Here is a 21,901-nt window from a genome sequence, read left to right on the forward strand (position 1 = left end):
ATTATCTTTTTATCATTATGAAATGGCTTCCTTTGTTTCTAAAAATGATATTTGTCTAGAAGTATATTTTTTATAGAGTTACAGTCACGTCAACTTTGTTTTGCATGTTATTGGTATATATTTTTCCATTCTTTTACTTTCAACCAATTTGTGTGTTTGAGTCGAATGTATTTTATAGATATCAGAGAGTTCATTTTTAAAAAGAATTCTGCCAAACTTCATTTTGATTAGTGTTTACTTAAGTTTAGGTAAGTACTGATAACATATGATTAATGTTTATCATTTTCTATGTGTTTTCTATATGTCTTATGTTGTTCTGATACTCTTCTATTGCTTTTTTTTGTGTTAAATATTTTCTAGAAAACATTTACTATTTAAAATTCCTTCATGTTTATTTTAAAATCTATTTGAATTCTTCTTCCTCTTCTTCTCAGCTCCTTCCTTTTCTCCTCCTTCTCCTCCTTCTTTTTTTCTTTTTTTTTAATTTCTTGCCCTGGGGATTAAATTAATATTTGTTGTGGACTGAATACTTATATCTTCCCCTAATTTCACTGGCTGAAGCCTTATTCCCCAACATGATGTATTTAGAGGTTGGGTCTTTGGGAGATAAATAGATTTAGATGAGGTCATAGAGTAGGGCTCCCATGATGGGTTTAGTGTCCTTATAAGGAAATACAAGAGACAGCAGAGCTTATTCTTTCTGTGCACGCATGAAGAAGAGATCATGTAAGCACACAGCGAGATGGTAGCCATCTACTAGCCAAGATGAGAGACTTCAGACTAAAATCTATCTTGACAGCATCTTAATTTTGACTTCTCATTCTGAAGAACTGTAGAAAAATTTTTTCAGTTGTTTAAGCAACTCAGTTGTTTAAGCAAAGTCAATACGCTGTGGTATTTTATTTGGCAGCATGGGAAGAATAAGACAGCAACTTAACCTGGAATTATCTAGTTTGGGTTAATACCAATTGAGTTTCAATCGTGTGTAAAAATTCTTCTCTAATATGCCTCTTGTCTCTCAACCCTTCTTGCACTAGTACTGTCATACAAATTACATCTTTATACATTGAAAATCCATCAAAAGTATTTAATAATTATTTATCTTTGAATTTGCTTTTCAAATCTGATAGGCAAAGAAAAGAGTCACAAATAAAAATGTATTCAGTGTCTTTTATATTGAACACTAGTTATCTTTACTGATACTCTTTATGTATGTGAGTGTGTGTGCATGTGTGTGTGAAGATTTGATTTGCTATGCAGTTCCATTTCATTTTAACCTGAGGACCCCTTTTAGTATTTCTTGTAGAGCATGTCTGCTAGTGACAATTTATCTCAGCCTTTGTTTGAAATGTCTTAATTTCTTCTTCATGTTTGTGGATAATTTTATGGAATATGAAATTCTTATTTCACATTCTTTTTCTTTCAGCTCTCTAGGTCTGTTATCCCACTGCCTTCTGGCCACCATGGTTTCTGGTAAGTGGACTGTTAATCTTATTAAGGATCTCTTGCATGTGATGGGTGATTTTTCTTTGATATTTTTATGATTTACTCTTTGTAATTTGGTTTTTAATGGTTTGACTGTGATGTGTTTTGATGTAGAGTTTATGCTACTTGGAGTTTGTTGTGTTTCTTGGATGTATAGATTAATGTTTTCCATCAAATTTGGGAAGCTTTGGCCATCATTTCTTCAAAGATTCTTCTGCCTCTTTGTCATATGCTTTTCATTCTTAAAAATCCCATCATTCATATGTCAGCAGCTTGACAGTATCCCATAGGCCTCTGAAGATCAGGTCATGTCTCTTCTTCCTTTTGTTCTTTCTGTTCCTCAGAATAGATAATCTCAATTGACTTATCTATGAATTGCTGATTCTTTCTTTTGCCATGTACATATGTTTCCGTGTTCTTCAAGTGTTGGTAGGTTTGTTTTCATTGCATTTATTGAAATTGTCAATTGTAGGATATTTATTTGGGTATTTTTATAATCACTTTATTAATATTTTCCATTTGGAAAGACATGTCTCATAATTTCCTTTAAAATTGGTTAGACATGGTTTCCTTTAGTTCTTTGAAAATATTTGTAATAGCTGATTTAAGTCTTTGTGGAGTACATGGTACACCTGGACTTCTTGAACTTTTTTTGTAGGGGGAGGGGAGTTGGCCATACTTTCCTACTTGCTTGCACATCTCATTTTTGTTGTTATTGTTGTTATTGTTGAAAACTAAATGTTTAAAATAATATAAAATAGCTAGTCTGGAAATCAAATTACCCCTCCTCCTACACAAGGTTTGTTGCCATGGCTGCTATTCCTGTTTGTTGATTTAATTGCTTTCTTAAACTAATTGTATAAATTCTGAGTTCCTTGTTGTGTGTGGACACTGAAGCCTACACTCAGATTAAGGGTCTGCCCATAATTAAACCAAGGTTTCCTTAAATACCTTCAATTAATAGCACTCCCACCCTTTGCTAAGGGCTTTGAATGTTTGTTGACATATAATTTTAACTCCTTAGCAGAGGTATATCTTACCTCTTGGTTGTGCAGGACTTCAGGATTAACCAGTGGTAGGAGACAGTCTTCTCAGACCTTTCCTCCATATACATACACTCCTGCACACGAGAATGTCCTAGATCCCTAGGAATGTGTTGTAACTTTTCAAAGCCACTATGGATATCCCATTTCACAGATGTTCCTTTTTTTTCTTTTTTTTGCCCCTTTATTTTTTAATTTATTTTAATTAATTTATTTAAATAGTTTATTGTCAAGTTGATTTCCATATAACACCCAGTGCTTATCCCCACAAGTGCCCTCCTCCATGCCCATCACCCCTCTTCCCCTCCCCCCCATACCCATCAGTCCTCAGTTTGTTCTCAACATTCACAGATTTCCTTTTAAGTTTTTCCAAGTTTCTTGATTGTCCAATGGCTGCTATTGCCTCCTTAGGCAGATACAATATTAAACCCTTGCTGCTGTTTGTGTTTGTTTTTGTTTGTTTGTTTTCTTTTTAACAAGACACTGGGGATAAGGCTTTTCTCAGTGAGTGGTCTCTGGATCAAATTAAGTAAAGATAAGCCCTGGAAGTGGACCTTCTTCAGAGAACTAATTTGCAGGTCAAAAAGTAACAATTCTCTGGCCATAGAGCTTTTTGAGAAGCTTCATCCCCATTCTGCATTCTCCAGTCACTGCTAGGCTGCTCATTTTCTAAGCTTGCTTGGTTGCATGATTGATGGTTTTCAAGTCTACCTTAGATCTGGGAGAAGAGGAAGGGAAAGGGACATGTTAAAAAATGCCACAAAACTTACTGTTCTTCCCAAGATTCAGTTATTTTACTTGAACAAATACCCCTCAGATTATAGCAATACTTGAGTGCATTCCCAGGGTTCAAAAAAAGTTGATATTGACCATTTGACAGTGGTCTCATTCTTCTTACAAGAGAGTGGGTTTTTGGATATTCTTACTGTGCTGTCTCAAAGAACAAAATGGATTTTGATGGAAAAATACATCTGAAGTGTAAAATTGACATTAAAAATTTGAAAATAAAAATGTATACTGGTAGAGGATGCATATAAATATGAAAAAAGTAATAAGTTTGGGGAGATTAATTAGTGATTTGAAGTGGCAGAAAAAAATTAAAAGCTGCGTTAGGTAGGAAGCTATTGATGGTGCATGCTAGTAACATTGCACGCTGGTTTTCTATTTTAATTATTTTTCTCAAAACCCTATATGGCCATGTCTGTCACACATATATGAAGATGAAGTGATTTATGTTCATGGAAAAGAAACATGTGACTGGGTTAATGGCTTTAGTACAACTGAGGAAAGACAGTGAATTAGCACACCATAGAGGGCCATACGATTTTAAGATAGTGATATTGAATAATCAAGTATATCATTTTTTCAGGACTGTTGATTAATTGTCTGACCCACAATACTGATTCACTATTTAAAAATTTTTATTGAAAAATTTATGTAATCTCTGGATGCTTCAGAAGAAATAAATGAATACTTTTCTTAAAAAAAAAACTGTTTGAAATTGTACTTGTATATAAAAGCCTTTTAGTAATGAGGTAGTGTCTTTAGCCATCAAATACACTGGTCGTCTTGCGTGACCCTCATCGTTTGCCCTGCCACTATTCAATTAACCTGTCATCCAGCCTTCCAACAAAGGACACAGAGCATTACACATCATAAATGGCTCACAAGTGAGCTCACTCAGCTGTGGTAAATACATTATGAGGGCCTCCTGCAGAAGGGGAACTCATACAGATACAATTCTACTATCCCTTTGTGTTTGGTTAAATCCTCTCACTAATCCAATTCACCATGCTCTCTCAGCTCCCAGCAATCCCTCAGTCAAAACAAGTGACCATACCAAAAGAATATTAGACTGTGGTATGGCATATTCCAGTCACATTTGCTGTCTTATGCCAGGGAAGTCTGTAAATGGCTGTTTAGTTAACAAGCTGTACCGATTATTTATCTACGGTTTCTGTAGAATGCTTGTTCTCAACCAGTTTTTTGTTTGTTTGGTTGGTTTTTCTTTTGGATGGTTGGGGGACTACTGCTAGCAGACATCTTACACATAACTTTCTAAATATAAACTATGTCCCTTTTCCTAGTCTGCATAAATATGTTTGACTAGATAATTTTTTAATCCTCAGATAATGTCAGCATTTTGTTTCTTTTTAATTTGAGATTTCTTCCTCAATTTACACAAGTAAAAGGAGTGGGTGCAAGGTTAAGTGTGATAGCAGCACATTAAAGCAGATTTTTTAACTTTAACTTGCTGATTTAGGGGTATTGAAGATCATCTTCTCATTGGAGATTCTGCTTGAGTAATATATTTAAAAAGCTGTCTTTCTTTCTTTCTTTTTTTTTGTTTGAGGAGCTACTTTCTGCTCCATTGTTTTGCTTATGTAAATATAATTAATTCATTAACTCTTGCCAGAAAGCAATGTGACTGGTATTAAGTGATTTTTTTTACATGGGATTTCAGAGATCATTTTTTTACTTTCCAATTAAGAGCCAATTTACTGCTAATCATAGAGCCATCTGTGTGAAACTCAGTGTCCTTCAATCTGAAAAATAAGGCATTGGTATCTCATATGAGAAAGAGTAATGCAGCCCATCCTTCCCCAGGGAGGAAGATTAGGAATCCGCCCAATCTGGAATTTAAATCCTGGATTAACATTTTCTATCTATATGACTTTCACGGAATCATTTTACCTTCCTGAGCCTCAATTTCCTCATCTGAAACATAGGGTTGGTGGTATAATTTATCTCATAGGTTCCTTATGAGGATAATGTGAGAGAATATATATAAAATTCCTATAGCTTGGGAAAGTGTATGGTGCATAATAAGTACATGGTAATTAAATTTTTTTAATGTTTATTTTTTAGAGAAAAAGAGAGACAGAGAGAGAGGGAGACACAGAATCTAAAGCAGACTCCAGACTCCAAGTTATCAGCACAGAGCCTGACCCAGGGCTTAAACTCACCAACTGTGAGATCATGGCCTCAGCCAAAGCCAGAGGCTCAACTGACTGAGCCACCCAGGTGCTCCCATGGTAATTCTTTCTAAGCATGTATCTGTTTGCACTTCTTAATACTCTCTTCTCTCTTATTCTCCCTATGAGTACATGCTGTCCTCAATCTCACTCACCTTTACACACATACTCACACATGCAATGTGAAGCAAATAAATAGAATATACTATATTGGGACAAATAAATACATCTTCTTTACCTAAAAATAAGGTTCTACTTATTCCATTATTATTAGCATTTCTAGAAAGCCTATTGTCAAATAAGCATACAAAATAAAATGAGGTGACTAGATGTTTTCGTATACCTTTTGAGAAGGCACTCAGTGATTTTGATTTTGTTTCTTTATCCGTTACATTTATTATTCTTTTACGCATTGTCAGATTGGAAGAGTACTAGAGAGTATGTACTTATGGACTAAAGGCACCTACATTTAGTTAACTATTGAATAAACCATGAGGGCGGCACCTGGGTGGCTCAGTCAGTTAAGCTTCCAACTCTTGATTTTGGCTCAGGTCATAATCTCATGGTTTGTGAATTCAAGCCCCATATTGGGGTTTGTGCTGACAGTGGGGAGCCTGTTTGGATTCTCTCTCTCCCTCTCTCTATGCCCCTCCCCCACTCGTGTATGCACATGCTCTCTCTCTCTCTCTCTCTCTCTCTCTCATAAATAAATGAATAAACTTAGGGTGCCTGGGTGCCTTAGTCAGTTAAGTGTCTGACTTCAGCTCAGGTCATAATCTCATGCTTCATAAATTTGAGCCCCGCGTCGAACTCTGTGCTGACAGTTCAGGTCCTGGAGCCTGCTTCAGATTCTGTGTCTCCCTCTCTGTCTGCCCCTCACCCACTCATGCTCTTGCTTTCTCTCTCTCTTTCTCTCTCTCTCTCTCAAAAATAAATAAACATTACAAAATTTTAAAAAAATGAATAAACTTAATAAACAAGCTATGAGGAAACCCTACTATAGCAGAGCTAGGAAGGACTGATAGAGAAATAAAGGTTTCATTTCTCTTGTTGTTATTGTTATTGTTTTAATATTATATATTTCTGGCTGACTACACAACTTTATATTAGTTTTCATACTGTCACTCAAAAATTAGCTCTGACAAGAGCCCTGAAGAAAATTTATATGGATCATTGTTTATACCTTCTTTAAACTAAAACCATCAAGAACACAGAGTTTGCACACAATTATTTAATTCTCCGTAAATATTTATCGAGATGCTGACTAATGAATCCATGAGTTAATGAAAGAATGAATATAAAAATACATATATGACATCAGTTTCTCAATAAGATATCCAAAGCAGTTGTTGACCTAGAATAGAAACTTCACACATCATCTCCGTTCTTTGAAATCCAAAGGTTATTTAAGACTAGACAGAGGTTACTCACAAGTTACTTCATATATTAAAAATAAATTGTAGCTTAATTAAAAGTTTAAAAATAAGCAGGATTACAAAACATGGTTTTGTTTCTCTAACAGGAAAAAAAAACTACTACAATTTTACTTATTAAACAAGAAACTCATAGTTAAACTCATAGTTAAATGCTTCTGAAACTTTAATACCAAACAAGTTACATGGAGATCTTTTAATATGTAGATTCTGATTTACTAGGTCTCCGATGGGGCCTGGAATTCTTCATTTTTAACCAGCTCCTAGATAACAGTAGTTCTGCTGATCTGGGACCACATTTTGTATAGTGAGTAGCAAGTCAGTAGTGTTGCGGACGAAATGACACAAAGGACAAGACACACACAAAAGACAGACACAGACACAACTCCGGCCGGAGGAACAATTCTACGCAAGCCCCTCTTGTGGTTTATTTTATACCCCGGTAACTGGATACAAACTGAAATCTACAAGATGCATTCCTTTACCAATTAAGGGCAAGTAGCCAAACACATTTCAAGGACAGGGGGGAGCAAAGGGAGGAAGCGACCACAACATGTTTACTAAGAGGCCTGCTCACAATTCCAGCCTCCTCCTTATTTCTAAGGAGGGCATGTTCCCTCGTTTGCGAGCGGACCATTAAACTTGGATATTGTGTGCAGGCTTCCCGGCAGAGCACCCTGTTTGCAGGCATGCTTTGCCCAGGCAGGGAGCCCCGTGTGCAGGCACATCCCCGTATCCCTAACCAGGCTTTCTTGTGGTCACTGTCGGGCTCCCACAAGTAGAAATTTTAGTTTCACTGCAGAGGAGGGTCAAGCAAGTCCAAGATAAAGCAGAGACGAGATAGAGTCCTATCTGTATTAAGGTATGCTGACCAAGTGAGGTCAAGAATATTGCTGGAGTCAGCACTAATGCTCTTAAGTGAAGTGGACTAACGCAGGGACAATTGCAGCTCCAGAAAATTTGTTGCAAGCTGAGGACTCAGAAAAAAACAAGGAAGCAAGAAAACTTATCGTAGTATACAGCTAAAGGATGCGCAGTTAGTCCAAGGGAATATAGTTCCCTTCAGAATCAACTGAGTGAAACAATATTATTATCAATTACTATTTATTATTATCATTATTATTGGCTTTGTTCTGGAGAGTTTCAAGTCTAAATAGATTGATCTCCAAAATCAATGTTTTCTTTTCTTGTTTAAAGAACCTTCTTCAATAATGAACAACTTTATCTCTCCAATGTCAAAATCTATCTTCAAATATTCCTAAGCTTCTCTCATTGTCTGTGTTCATTTATTCATCCATTGAACATTTAATGAAAACCACCACACAATCCTAAATGTGTTTCCATATTCTGATATTTTTAGCTAAAATGTAAGCAATTCTGTGTCAAGAATTAAGTTTTTTGTTTATTTGTTTCATTTATGTATAGTTGAGCTCTTGCCACACATATTCTTTCCAGATATTTTTAGTTTAAGAATCTTTAACACATGGCTCTTTAAAAATTGACTTTAGGGGCGCCTGGGTGGCTTAGTCGGTTGAGCGTCCGACTTTCGCTTGGGTCATGATCTCGCGGTTCGTGGGTTCGAGCCCCGCATTGGGCTCTGTGCTGACAGCCAGCTCAGAGCCTGGAGCCTGTTTCAGTCTGTGACTCCCTCTCTCTCTGACCCTCCCCTGCTCACGCTCTCTCTCTCTCTCCTAGAAATAAATAAAAAAATATTTAAAAAAAAATAAAAATAAAAAAAAAAATAAAAATTGACTTTAAAACTTCCTAAATTAACCTTATGATATTTCATGCACATTAGGTAATCAAAGACTTGGAAAAATAAAGTTAACATGTATATTTCAAATCAGTAAATTGCAAAATAATTTAGTTATCATTTATATTTTCTGTGCTTGCTTTTTCTACCATTTCATTATTTCTTTTTATGTGGAGAATAAGAGAAAGCCAAATGATAGATTGAGATTTACTGCTCATAGAATAAGAAGAGGCAGTAGAAAATCAAAAGATGACGTTTCAAGTAAAAAACCTATCAGTCAATCAGGTCGTTAGCTCTAGACCCGGCTGTGGAGCTCACTGGAAATATTGTCAGAGTGGTAGGGACCGAAGTCAACAACACAGGCTAGGGAGAAAATATGTGGTTTGGAAGCAGGAAAAGCAAATCTAAAAAAAACAAAAACAAAAAACTGCACTTAGAATACAAGTGCTTAAGAACAGTTTTCCAGGATTTGATAGTAAAGGGAAAGGTGTGAGATAAGAGCGTGAAGGGAAAGAAAAGTTGCTTGTAGATTGTTTTGGGAGAAGAGACTTGAAGTTTCCCAATGAGATGTTAACAGATAAAGAAGAAAGAGGAAAGGGCTAGTAATTAATGATTTAAAATATCATTCATTGAGTTTGAGAATATTGTGGACATTGGAAAAGATAAAGCTGGTGACAAGCTGGAGAGAAATTGAAGCCTTTATACTATATTATGTGTCCATTTATGTGTGTCTCATACTTTAGGAAATCGATTGCAAAACTGCCTCTGCTTCTATACCCCACCCTATATCTACACTCTTAAAGATAACTTAATAGTACTTTCATCAAGAAGTAGAATTTATTTTCCATCCTTTGAATACTGGCTGTATGACTTTTTTAATTAATAATAGAATGACGCTGTTGTGAAAGTATGCCATTCTGAGCCTTGTTCTTAAAAGGCCTTACCCATTCCTCTCTCTGTCTTGCTTCTCTGTGTTCACTATGAGGACATGTCTTCTCTTAGTTATCTGCTTAGGCTATCATCACCAGCCCAGGCTAGTGGTTAGAAGATGAGTATTGACATGATGCAGAGACAAATTGTCCCCCCAAGGGTATTTTAGAGCTGCTATTCCCCAGGTCACTTGCCAGGTAACCATAACACAGGCAAGACATCAGCTAAGATAAGCTCAACTTGGCTCAGATTTACAAAGCCACTCTGCTGACCTCTAAAGTAATAAAGAAAACTCCATGTTTACTGTAATATGCCATTAAGGGTTTTGAAGTTAGCTATTACGCAGCATTGGTGTTGCCCTAGATAACTGGTGCATCTACCCAAGACCAATGTATCTTTGAAACAGAAATAGCATATTCTTTTCAATTATAGCCCCAAGATCTGTCACAAGCTGTAAGGTAATAAATAGATATTCAAAATTATTTGTTTTATGAATGGATGGATGAGGAGTAGATGAATAAATTAATAAATGAATGAGATATTTAAAAACATAATAAATCTCAGAAATATACTGTTGGGTATTAAGTAGTATCTAATTTTACAGTGTCATTTGTTGGGATTAGGAGATACTACATATATGATCAAAGCTGGAGATATTTATGTTTTCACTTTTTACTAAAGGTATAATTTATAAAACATTGATTATTTTAAGATATTTATAGCACTTTAAAAAGAGCTTTCACATTTTATTCTCCCTTGATTTCACAGTAAATTCTTGCATCAGCGAAGTATTTGAGTGAATATTTTATAGATGTGGAAAATATTTCAGGGTGATTAAACTAATTGGAGACGAGTGTTGGAACATCATACACTCTAACTTTCCCATTATTTCACAAAGGCTGTTTTAGGAAAATTTATGAGGAATGAGAGACAAAGGAGAATTTTAATTTGACACGTTGATTAGGATTTTTAAAAATAATATGTTAAAGTGATGTCCTCTCATAAGAATAATGTACAGTAAAAGGAGTAATTAAATGGCAGATAGTAACCTGTAAATCATCTTGTTTACAAATGTATATGCATTTGATAAAAATACCACTCTATTTCTGGCCTTAGATACTACAAATTACTAAAAACAAAGAAAAACTATGCAGTCAAGTCCAGTATTTCCAACATGAATAATAGCTAATTAGTAAATGTTTTGTTATTAAAAATAATTTTCTAGAAACATTTTGGGCATTGATATTTTACATTCCTTTTTCTAAAATTTTGTGATGTTATTAAAACCTTACTGATGTGATTTTTTTGATATTTTGATTTTCTTTCATTAAAAAATCAATCCAGCAAACAAAAGAAGAACCACCAATAGAAGTAAGTGGTATAATAAAAGTAAAACTTGAAGGCATGAACATGACTATATCTAAATAATAGTAAAGTCTTTGAAAAACTACCTGACAGCAGTGGTTATTTGAAATTTGTTAAATATATTTGATTCCTATAAATACCCACAAATAAACTCCAAGCAATTTTTATTCTCTGTGTCACCTCTATCTTCTATGTCTATCTAATTTTTTAGCATTTATGTTCCTTAGGACTCATGAAAGCTACCATATGCATGGATCAGCAATATATGAATCTGTGAAGATAGTCTGACAATCTCATTGAAACTCTCTTCAGTAGTTTCTGTCTGTTGTAATTATGTATTTCTCAGCATAAACATGGGTTGCATAATTTGTTATACTCTATTTCTTTTTCTCAAGTACCTGATCACCTCCAATGAAATACATTTCTTCCTAGATTGAGTTTTGAAATCTATAACACATTTATTTTCCTACCTTTCCCACCCCACTAGGTTTTCTAACTCCTTGGTCCTTTCTGTTCTGTAACCAAGATGATCCCAACCTACTTCTGGGAAAAAATTCAATTAAAAAGGGATCCTGACTCCCCCAGTGTCATTTAAAGCAGAATAAAATTTAGTGAGAGAGTGTTACTTAATAGAATGAGTAATATACTTGCCTGACAATAACATTAAGACATGAAAAGATTGAAGCACACTTACTACAAGACCTTTTGTTCATATATTTAATCATTCATCCATGTCACATTTAAGAAAAAAACAACACCAACAACTGTTAGCAGGAGACTCATTGTTATGAGATGAAGGTGAGACTGAGAACTAAGGAAGCACATTGGCTAATAGAGCACAGCATTCAGTGGGGATGGTAGGCAAGTGGAGCGGAAATGGAAATATGTGATAAACTTTTAATGATAGACAGTGAATATGTAATTGGCATATATTTCAATAAAATAGAATGCAGTTAAGCTAGGAAAGAAGGGAAGAAAGGAGGAAGGGAGAAAAGAAGAGAGAGATAAAGAAATGCTTACTCTTAACCATACATGCACTTTCATGAACCCAAACCACAAAACCCACCAAGGCTCCTGATACAGAAAACCAGAATAGTCTCAGAAGGGAGAGCAATGGTCGGTAAATATTCAGCATACATACCAACAACTCACACATTTAAAATTCTCTTCAGATACCACATCATTCCTATCCCAAAGGGTTTGTCTAATCTCTCAACAGCTACCTCAAAGCTGTTGTTCAAATGATTCACAGATCTTTATATATACATAGATATTTTCCATAATATAGATGGAACTCTAGTACATTTTGAGGGCGAAAAAACTGCACTGCATTTGGGAAAGAACATAAATAGGGACAAAAAGGGAGAGTTATAAATTATAATATGTTTTATTATCTACATTAAATATCCTCACCCCCAATATTCCTGATCCTACTTCATAGTCCCCTCTTTGTCATGCATATGCATAACAATCCAGTAACAAGTACTAATATGACTAGTGGGGGAAAATAAATAAATAAATCCATAAAGATGGATTATTTCTTTTATTCTCTTTTATAAAGGAGGAAACATTTCCCAGTAGAGATAAAGTGCTAGGCCTAATGGAGGTCAAAATGGATGACTGAATGAGGTTATGATAATTAATTTAGATTACTTCTAATATAATCCTAAATCACATGGGAAATGGATAGTTCTTAAAATGATGAGTTTGCTATTATGCAAAAAGTGGGTAATGACCTTTACACATTGGCTTTCTTTTCCTTTTATAGTTTATTGTCAAGTTGGTTTCCATATAGCACTCAGTGCTCATCCCAACAAGTGCCTTCCTCCATGCCCATCACCCCTTCCCTTCTCCCCCACCCCCATTAGCCCTCAGTTTGTTCTCAACATTCAAGAGTCTCTCATGGTTTGCCCTTCTTCCTCTCCCCAACTAATTTTTCCCCTTTCTCCTCCCCATGGTCTTCTGTTAAGTTTCTTCTGTTCCACTTATAAGTGAAAACATATGGTATCTGTCCTTGTCTGCCTGACTTATTTCACTCAGCATAATACCCTCGAGTTCTATCCATGTTGCTACAAATGGCCAAATTTCTTTCTTTCTCATTGCAGTGTAGTATTCCATTGTACACACAAACCACATCTTCTTGATCTGTTCGTCAGTTGAGGGACATGTAGGCTCTTTCCATGATTTGGCTATTGTTGAAAGTGCTGCTAACACACATTGGTTTTTAAAGCCAGTTACAGAAGTCTACCTACTGTGTAGTCCCAAGCAACCATCAACTACCCCACTTATCATCTCCTCCTCCCCCTCCCCTTCTCTTCTTCCTCCCTCTTCCTCCTCCTCCTTCTCCATCTCCATCTTCATCTCCATCTCACTCACCTTTTCTGAAGAGTAACTTGTATTAGGGGAATTGGGGAGGGAGAGCAAGTCCATGTCTTCTAAGGACAGTATACTTGCTCTATAAGGATACAAAGGAGGGGACTATATGTACTTTTAGAAAGCATTTAGTATAATCTATAGTATAATTGATCTTGCAATATGAGTTACAGAAAATAAAGCCCAACGCTATGTGTATTCTGCTCAACATAGAGTAGATGTGCCTATTGAAAGGGAGTTCATAGGGGAAATAGGTTTAGGTACTATAAATTTTGCTGTGTAGATACAAGAGGTTGGAATTCAGACTTTTTTTTTTAATTCGTTTCACTATTTATTTTATTTTTTAGAGAGAGACAGAACATGAATAGAGGAGGGGCAGAGATAGAGGGAGACACAGAATCCAAAGCAGATTTCAGGCTTCAAGCTGTCAGCATAGAGCCTGATGCAGGGCTCAAACTTGCAAATCAAGAGATCATGACCTGAGCTGAAGTCGGGCATGTAACCAACTGAGCCACCAAAGCACCCTGGAATTCAAGCATTCTTGATATTAAGGCATATTTGCATGGTGAATACATAGAACTATAGATATTCACTAAGAAAATTATTTTTATACTTTACTGGAAGATTAACCATATTACTGATCTTTTGTACATACCACACTTTTTTCAGTTTAAAATTGTACTATGTAGTGGCTTTAATGTAAAGAAACACTTGGTGTATATATGAAGTCACAGGTACATATAGAACATTAAGTCAATGTGTAGTTAATATATATTTAAAGAAAAAGTCACATTTTAAAAAGGAAAACACAGTAAAGAATGCTTAACATTAGTTGAATCTGGAAAATATTCTAATCTAGGCATTCTTATTTTTTTAAACTTTTTAAAATGTCTATTTTTGAGAGAGGGAGAGAGAGAGAAAGAGTGAGAGTGGGAGAGGAGCAGAGAAGAGGAAGACACAGAATCCAAAGCAGGCTCCAGGCTTTGAGCTATCAGCACAGAGCCCGAGGCAGGGCTCGAACCCACGAAATGTGAGATCATGACCTGGACCGAAGTGAGACACTCAACCAACTGAGCCACCCAGGCACCCCAGGCATTCTTTATAACAAATGGATTTTGGGGATTGTCACTAGACTTTTCAGTTTCCTTTCCTGTAAAATTAAGAGTGTTTTAAAGTTTCCTTCTATTTCCAATCATCTAAATTTAATAGAACTACAAAACAAATATATAGATGAAGAAATTAAGATACAAAGTTTTTCCACTTTAAAAAAAAAGTAAAATTTTTTGTCTGTTTTCTCTCCTCTATTTCCATGGTAAAATATTCACATTTATTTAACTTACTATCAAATACTTTCTATAGTTAAAGTCTACTGCTTAATAAGGTTGCCTTTAATCTCTATAAAGCTAATTTAGCTATTTTTTTTCTTTTCAAAAATATATCCTATCTGACAACTTTTATCTCTCATTTCAATGCACATGCAGTTAGTAAGCCAGAGATCAGTATCTTATTCATGGTCATTTTTCAGCTCTTATCAGCTGTATCTTTCTGTCTCTTCCTTATCATGCTATTACATAGTCTTTAGTGGTTTCAATAATCTCTCCTTCTCAGAGCGGAACTGAGTCTAGCATATCAGTGCGAGAAGGTGCACATTTCTAAGGGAGCCATATTCTTTGGTGTTGACCAATAGCATGAGCTAGTTAATTCATTTAAGATTGATTCAGTGCATCAAATACATTTCAAATGATGATGTTCATTCCAACAATAAAGAATGTTAAATCACTAAACACATACAGTTTTATCAATATAAAATTGTATAGAGTTTGGTTTTTATTGAAAGATTATGGCATATGATTTGAGAATCTCCTTTTCACTCACTAAAAATAAGCTAGGCTGGCACAGTACTTGAATAATTCATGAGAGAATAATAAAAGATTTATCAATAAAAACAGGGTCAAGTTTCCAATGTGAAGTTTTAAAAATATAAGTCTATGCTAGAGCAACATCAGAGGAAAGTTATATATCTGAATGCCCAATTTAAGTCCAGTGCTGGTCTTTGTTAATAACGTCATATAGGAATTTTCTACCTTACCACAAAGCCTGTGATATTTCAGAATCACTGATTTGTAAATATTACACTGAGGGGAAATCCTCTCATGCCTCTGAAATCATTTTCCACTATATCAGTTTTTAAGAGCCACTCTAGTATCCTTAACATAGTAAGAGAAGTGTTTTCTCCTCACAGAGCTACTTACATGGCTTCACGTAGCATGGTGTTTCAGAGGAGACTATCACATAGACTTCTTGTCGTCTGCTGTGATGTTATGCTTGACTCATGTATATGTTCTGGCTCTCACATATTTATGTTCCATATTCTCATATTTGATGAAGCTATAGGTAAATACTAGAGGAAGACCATGTGGAGGTGATCACACTGCAGGCATACATTTATCAGGAGTGGAAGAACTGTCAGCTAATGTCCCTGCATACAGCAATCATAACGGCCCTGACGGGTTGCTGCCAAGCAGGCAGGGCCATTCCAGAGATAGCACAACTGCCAAAAGCATGACAAATGCTTTTAGAATTGGTAATAAATCATATCAGCTGTCTCAAACTTCTCCTTAGTGTATTGATTATAATTAAAATAAACTAATTAGTTAGAATTATAATCATGATGCACATAAATGTTGAGCTCACAGATGAGAGGGGAATGGCACTATGGATTCTCAGGGTGATGTTTAACAATGATAAGGATGTACTGAATTTGGAAACCTCGCCTGTTAAACATGTAGAGAAAGCATTATACATTTTTTACACAGGTATTCTGACCAGGACAATTTCCTACTTAAAGGTTTTGTGTTTTTTGTGTGCTTTGTTTTGTTTTTGTTTTGTTTTGTTTGCCTTAAAATCTTTCTCCTAGGAAATTTCCCCTGAAGGAAGGTTTGAAAGACTGTTAATCAGTTGGTCACTTGTAATGATATTGCTCTGTGTCATAAAGTATCAGAATTACTTAAAAATTATTAATTTCATTATATATACATATATAAATGATGTATACCTGATAATATACTTTAAAAAGGATTACATTGGCTCTTAAAAGTCACATAGTGATTTTTATAATCACATAATTTTCCTCACACATTTGACAGTTCATTGTTTATAGGTGGTAATAACAAAAGGCACCCCCCAAGGAAGGGATTCACTGAAGTCCCTAAAACAATTTGCTATTACTCTTAGTCAAAGGATCAGTGTCCTAACAACACTGTAAGGTTCTCCTGGCAGATATTGTGCAGCTTACTAAATGTGAATCTGTATTACTGGGAACAGGATATAATCATCAATATTTATTTAGACTCAGATTACAATGAATAGCAAAATAAATACCAATATAATATCACTACATATGACTATTTAAAAACCAGGTATTTTCTTCCTTGGGAATTGTTTTCATTAACTTTTAACTTATTCAGAATGCCACATAGAAAAGTATCCAGTGTAAAAAAAAAACAAAAAAACTCCACAGCCTACATGGCCAAGAACTTTTTTTTTCTTTTAGGAAGTAGTGGGTTGAGAGACAGTGAGTCAACTTCTCATTGTAAATAGTATTTCATGAACTATACCTACAGATGTTAAGCGTTGTATTTTTAGAATTTTAATATGTTGCTGTTACACTGTCAGGAATGGAAGAATAGCAATTTTAAAAATTGGTTAACTTGTGGTCAGAAATGATTTCTTAATTTAGTAGGATCTGGTAACAGATATGAAAAATTCATAGCTTCAACCGGGCAATGAACTTTTTTTTATACCCAAGTATATGTATCAGCATTGAATTAAACTATGGTGTTACATAGCCACCTATAAACTGCTCAGTTATTACTGTCCTTTTTCTTAAAATAAATCTGATAGTAACAATAGCTAATACCCATTATACAAATATTATGTGCTAAGGACTGTGTATAGCTTTTGTTTATATATTTTCATCCTTTATAATAACCCTATTTATAATGTAGATATTGTTCCCGACACACTTGGAGTGGTGTGTCTTTCTCAAAATAACAGGAGCAATGGCTGAGCCAGTATATGGATTCAGGACAGAACAGGCTTTGAAAACAGTCTTTGGTCATAAACATAGAAACAAGGATTATAATAGATTAAGGTTTATAGAAGTATATAGCCTATTATACCATTAGTTGTCAAATGTAATCAAGAATAAAGCTACAGTCCTTGAGTGATGAAAGCTAAGATTCACAGATGGTTTGGGGTGAAAATAGTCTTTATTAAATACATTAGCAATTGACCTAAGGGCTTACTTATAATTAAACACCTGCTCACCTTACTACTATTACATACATGAGCCCTTTAGGATAAAAACCATAACAACATTAGACTTCCTTGAGGTACTTTACTTTTTTAAAAATTTCTTGGAAATGTTTAAGTAAACATGAATTTGTAAAGGGCCTCATTCAATTCAACAGGCATATATTATTTTTAATGCACAATGCACAGGACTCCTCTATTACAATAAAAAGATAGATAAATTTAAAAAAATCTCCCTGCCATTTCCCTCAATGCCGTGGGAGAAACAAATGGGTAAGTGCAAGACAGTTTGATAAATGCTGAGATAGAGGTATGGCCAGGGTACCACTGAAGTAGAAAATATTGCCAAAATTTGTCTCTGCCTGTTTCAGTCAGGTTTAAACAAAGAAGCATAGCAGCTTCATTTTGAGATGACTCAAAACCACAAGACAAGGTGGTCTGGAAAGAAAAATAGGTATGAAGTGGGATGGAGCAAGGAAAAATGGGAACTTCCCTGCAAGGGTGAGCTGAAATCTACTACAATGAACAGAGTTTTCAGTGCCTCATCACCTCCAAACTCCAAACACTGATAATGGAGGCAATCTGTGAAGAAGGTTGATTCCATTTGACCTGTGTTGAAAATACTCCTAACTAAGGAGTCAGTGAGACTGAAGAAAGAGGACTGGCCAGATCTGGAAGTCCTGGATGCTGCTGGGAACCCAAGTGAGCCGGCAAATGAGCAAATGTGAGCAGTGTGGGAGAATGGGTCCTGCATGAACTATCTTCTGTGGAAAAGAGTGCTCACCTATGCTTTCTGCTTTCTTTTTCTCATACCAAAAGCAAAAACAAAACAAAACAAAACAAAAAAACCAACCAAACAAACAAACCCACAAACAAACAAAAAAACAAAAAACCTCTTGTGGCTCACCATAATTGGTACCATAAAAGGAAGAGAATTCTGGGAAAAGTAGTTCCAGTTTAGCTAAATTGATACAATTAAAATCCATCCCTGAATGTTCAAAAAATATTATATGTCAAAGATGGGAAACTTGAGTGAGTAATGAAGGCATTCACAACTTGAAAAGGGCCCAATCATATTTGAACAACATTTACTATTGTAGCAGAAATGTGTTGAATACTCATAGATATACAAAATACTATCTTTCTTACTACTAACAATTTTTTTAAAAATTTTTTACAACTTTTATTTCATACAATATGATTTCATAAAATGTGAAATAGTACAAAGTTTCCTATCCTAGAAACATTTAGTTTGCAAATATCAAACGGGATATATTCTTTAATGTTCATGTGAATTTTAAACAAATGGATGAATACTTAAGATGGGGATGGTAAGATGTTATGCATACATTAGTGGGAATCGATACTTTTCTTTTTTAAGTTTATTTATTTATTTTGAGAGAGAGTGTGTGTGTGTGAGTTGGGGAAGGACAGAAGAGAGAGGAAGAGAGAGACTCCCAAGCAGGCTTCACTCTGCATGGAGCCCAGTGCAGAGCCCCTTAAATAATTCATGGATAGGAAGGCTCAATATTGTCAATGTCAGTTCTTTCTAACCTTGACCTACTGATTCTGTATAATACCAATCAAAAGTCAGAAAATTATTTTATGGATATAGATAATCTGATTCTTAGTTTATATGGAAAGAAAGTACCAGGGTAACCACCACAACATTAAAGAGAACAAAGTTGGAGTACTGACACTATACAACTTCAAGAAATACTATAAAGCTATAGTAATTAAGACTAGGTGGCATTGGCAAAATAATAAACAAATCAATGGAACATAATAGAGAGACCAGAAGTAGACCTACATCAACTGGCCTTGACAAAGGAGCAAGGACAATACAATGGAACAAAGACAGTCTTTTCAACAAATGGTGCTGGTACAACAGGATATATAGATTAAAAAAAACTCTAAACACAGACCTTATATCCTTCACAAAAATTAAATCCAAAATGTATCACAGGACTAAATGTAAAACACAAGCCATGAAGTCCTAGAAGAGAACATAAAAGAAAATCAAATGACCTTGAGTTTGTTGATGACTTTAGATATAACACAAAAGGCACAATCCATGAAAGGAAGAATTAATAAAATGGATTTCATTAAAATTAAGAACATCTGCTCTGTAAAAGGCAATGTCAAGAGAATGGAAAGCAAGCCACAGATTGGGAGAAAATATTTGCAAATGATATATCTAATAAAGAACTGTTGTCCACAATATACAAAGAACTCTTAAAAGTAAACACTGAGAAAATAGTCAACCTGATATAAAAATGAGCCAAAATCTTAATAGACACTTTACCAAAGATAATATAGAAATAGCAAATATACATATGTAAAATGATGTTCCACCTTTGATGTCATCAGAGAAATACAAATTAAAATATCAGTGAAATACCCCATAGACCTATTAGAAAATGTCCAAGATCCAAGAAACTGACAACATGAAATTCCTTTTTAAAGAATTTTTTTAATGTTTATTCTTATTTTTGAAGGAGAGAGAGACAGAGTGCAAGCACGGGAGGAGCAGGGAGAGAGAGAGACGGGATTGGAAGCAGGCTCCAGGCTCTGAGCTGTCAGTATGGAGCCTGATGTGGGGCTTGAACTCATGAACCCCCCCCAGGAATCCCAACATAAAATTCTGGTGAGGATGTGCAGCAACAGGAACTTTCATACAGTGCTGGTGGGATGACAACATTGTACAACCAGTTTAGAAGACTATTTTATGGTTTCTTACGAAGCAAAACATACTCTCACCATATGACCAGCAATCACACTGTAGATATACCAGCTGCAAAGTATATCTACACAAAAGACAGTGCCCAAATATTTATATCAGCCTTATTCATAATTGTGAAAACTTGAAAGCAACCAAAATGTCTGTCCTTCAGTAGGTGAATCGGTAAACCAAAGAATGAAATATTATTTGGAGGTAACCTTAAGTGGGTATTAGTGAAATAAGTAAATCTGAAAAGTCTACATACCATATAATCTCACCTATTGACATTCTGGAAAAGACAAAACTATGGAGACAGCAAATAGATTGGTGATTACTAAAGGTTAAGGGGCAGGGAGAGATGAATAGGCAGAACACAGAGAATTTGGGGGTCAATGAAACTACTTTATAAGATAGCATAAAGGTGGGGGCACCCGGGTGGTTCAGTCAGTTAAGCATCTGACTTCGGCTCAGGTCATGATCTCACGGTTTGTGAGTTTGAGCCTCGCATTGGGCTTTGTGCTGACAGCTCAGAGCCTGGAGCCTGCTTCGGATTCTGTGTCTCATTCTCTCTCTGCCCCTCCCACACTTGTGCTCTGTCTCTCTCTGTCCTTCAAAAATAAATAAATGTAAAAAAAAAAAAAACTTTAACAAAAAGGTACCATAATGGTGGATATATTCCATTGCACATATGTCCAAATCCACAGAATGTACACCTATCGAGCCCTAATGCAAAATATGGATTCTGGATATTAACAATATGTCAATATAGGTTCATCAGGTGTAACAGTTACACCACTCTGTGGGGAATGTTGATAGTTGGGGGGGCTATGTGTATATAAGACAATGAGTATATGGGAATCATCTGAACTTTCCCCCCAATTTTGCTGTGAACCTAAAACTACTATAAAAACTAAAGTTTAGTTCAATCAATCAGTCAGGAAATCTTTAGCGAGTAAGGTTTTAAACACCAACATCCTAACTTACGTGAGTAGGCCTTACAACTGAGAATTTGAAATGGCCTGCATTCATACCCTACTGTACTCTGTATCCTGAAAGAGTTTACTTATTGTCACTGCCTCAGTTTTTTCCTATGTTAATAGAAGTATTGATATTATCTAGGTAACATAGATTTTGTAAATTATTAGACCCCAAATAAAATATTTCACATAAATGAAATCTCTTAGGTGTTCTACCAAGTGCCAACCAATGTAGAATTCTTTTTCAAAGTGTTAGTATATATGCTGTGGAGGCATGAGGAAAGTTAGTTTTACTTAGATCACTGTTTTTCTCACCCCTTCACCCTCCTTCCTATCACAAGTGCTCCATATAGTGTTCCTTCAACTTTGTTTTCGTGAGGCACACTGATTGCCTTAAATATAACACATCTTATTTCAGTCTATTACCTCCATTGATGCGAAAATCACATTAATGATGACATCACATCATTATATTTTATCTTACTTTCTTCGTAGCATTATGGCATGTGTTCTATTTTGCTAATTTATTGT

At 35.2% G+C, this 21,901-nt stretch overlaps 1 long non-coding RNA gene across 3 annotated transcripts in view; it reads left to right on the forward strand.

Annotated features, from left to right (window-relative positions):
- LOC144232683 (uncharacterized) overlaps nt 1–21,901 on the forward strand; it is a 477,063-nt gene that overhangs the window by 342,036 nt on the left and 113,126 nt on the right. For 2 of the 3 annotated variants that reach the window (XR_013335487.1, XR_013335489.1), the window contains one exon: nt 1,427–1,473. This is a non-coding gene — a long non-coding RNA (uncharacterized LOC144232683). Of the gene's footprint in view, nt 1–1,426; nt 1,474–5,396; nt 6,476–21,901 lie in introns of those variants that run through there. The other variant, XR_013335488.1, reaches the window with a different exon arrangement.

This window comes from Crocuta crocuta, unplaced genomic scaffold (assembly GCF_008692635.1).
Source record: "Crocuta crocuta isolate KB4526 unplaced genomic scaffold, BGI_CrCroc_1.0 scaffold274, whole genome shotgun sequence".
NCBI classification, from domain to species: Eukaryota; Metazoa; Chordata; class Mammalia; order Carnivora; family Hyaenidae; genus Crocuta; species Crocuta crocuta.